The sequence below is a fragment of the Mandrillus leucophaeus genome, unplaced genomic scaffold, assembly GCF_000951045.1.
Source record: "Mandrillus leucophaeus isolate KB7577 unplaced genomic scaffold, Mleu.le_1.0 Scaffold121, whole genome shotgun sequence".
Taxonomy (NCBI): Eukaryota; Metazoa; Chordata; class Mammalia; order Primates; family Cercopithecidae; genus Mandrillus; species Mandrillus leucophaeus.
Window position 1 is genome coordinate 5,602,307 of NW_012100432.1, and position 2,122 is coordinate 5,604,428.

Consider the following 2,122-nt stretch of genomic DNA (forward strand, 5'->3'; position numbering starts at 1 on the left):
TGCTCTGGGCTGTTCTCTTTTTCTTCCCTAGCTATGATTAATTTTCCTTTTCCTTTGTCACAGCATCTTGATTTTCCTGCCGAGTCACCCACTCTTCCCTCCCAGGTTTCATGGTGTAGGTGGGGCAGTCTCCACCCCCAGGTGTGGAGGGACCAGCATCACATGGACTTAGCCAGTCAGAACGTCCTCCCCCTTCTATTCCCGTGGTGATGGGTTCAAGGATGGGGACGAGACTTAAGCTAGGCTGCTGAGGTGCAGTTTTGGGACATTTGTTTGAAATGTCAGGAAAGAGAAGCTCTTTTCATTGGTAGGAATGCAGGGCTCAGGAAGTCATGCCTGCCACCTCTTGGTAGAGGGCTTGCTTGGGAACACAGCCAGCCCAGAAAGAGATTGTGATGTTCCTCTTGATGTATAAACACCTGGATCAAGCCAGGTCTAGAGTTTCCAGTTTCTTGGGCCAACGTATTTCCCGCTTTGCGGAAGTGAGTTTGAACAGAGATCCTGTCCTATACTGTAACAGATCCTGTTCAAAACAAATGCCAGGGAGGTTAAGTTGCTAGTCATTTCTTCAGTGTGAGCTCAGAAAAAACCTCACAGAAAAGATGGCATTGGAGAGGCAGACAACCATGTTTTGATATCCGATGGAAGGAAGTAGAGCATTCCAAGGGGAAAGTAGTGTATAGCATGAGCTCAGAGGCAGGAAAAACATGGGCATGTTTGGATGGCAGACGAAGCCTAATTTGGATAAAGTATAGAGTTCTTGTAAGGTCTGCATGGAAGAGAGGTAGTAAATGAAGTTGGAGAGATGGACTGGAGCCAGAGCAGGGAGCCGGGGAGGGGTCTTGCACTGTAGGCTGAGTTGTGGTTCTCATGTGGGAGGTAATGTGACTGCTGGGAAGGGTGGATAGAGCTGTGCTTCCCTGCGGAAAGCCAAGGTCCTTTTTAAGAAGGAACAGTGGAACTGGGAATGAACTATTTCAAATGGCTCCTCCTGGTGTGCAGGGGGCTTCCAAGGCTGATATCGACATCCCTGGGTCCATATTTCTTTGATCATATCCATAGAGATGGGCGAGGGAAGAAGGCAGTGAATTACATCACTATGCAATTATGCCATATGCTATTAACTCCTAATCCATCCAGAATTTATGTTCATGTATAGTATGAGATGAACAGGCAACTTACTTTCTTTTTTTTCCTTCAAATTGTTAACCCGTTGTTCCAATGTCATTTGTTCAATAATTTGTTTCTGCTGAATTCAATGTCACTTTTAACATAGAGTAAATTATTATATTTGACAAGTCTCTTTTTGGACTTTCTATTTCATTTCTCTCATCTTTCTATAAGCCACACTCTTAAATGTCATTTCATAACAGGTATCCCCTCATTACAGTTTTTACCCAAAGCATTTTGGCTAGTCTAATTGATTTACTCTCACAAATAAACTTGAGAAGCATTGTAAAAAAAGTGATTTTTATAAAAATAGAGTTGAATCTACAAATTAATTTGTGGGAGTACTAACAACTCTTGAATATTTACCCCTCTCATCCTGGAATATTGTATGACTTATTTTAGTTTTGAATTTTTTTGAGTTTTTTTTTTTCATGTAGCTCATGTACATTTCTTAAAAAGGTTATTCCTAGATATGTGACAGTTTGGGGAGTTTTCTCAAATATATTTTATAACTTTATTATATGTTTATTTTGTATGACTATTGGAAACCAAAAATAAAATTCTAAGCCCCTCAGCTGGCTGAATGGATCCCTCCTCTTGGCCAAGGGGATCCCAAAGAAACCTGAAAACCTAGTTCAGGCCATGATGGGAGGGACTGCCACATTTGCCTTGTTATACTCTCCCTGCTTTGGAGTTTAGGCACAACTGACCAGCATTAACATTAAAATAGAGATCATAAGACTGACAGACTCTTTGTAGTAATAAGATATCAAATTCCAACCTGACTCTGGTATCACATCCCAAGACGAACAGCAGGCCCTGAGGGAAATCAAAATGTTTTACCCCAAAATATATTTATTTGACATATTTTGAAATGGTCTCACAAAACCTCTCTTGTGGGGGATATTTGCATTCTGTAGAGAATCTCACTCCCTAACTAGGTCTTTTCCAA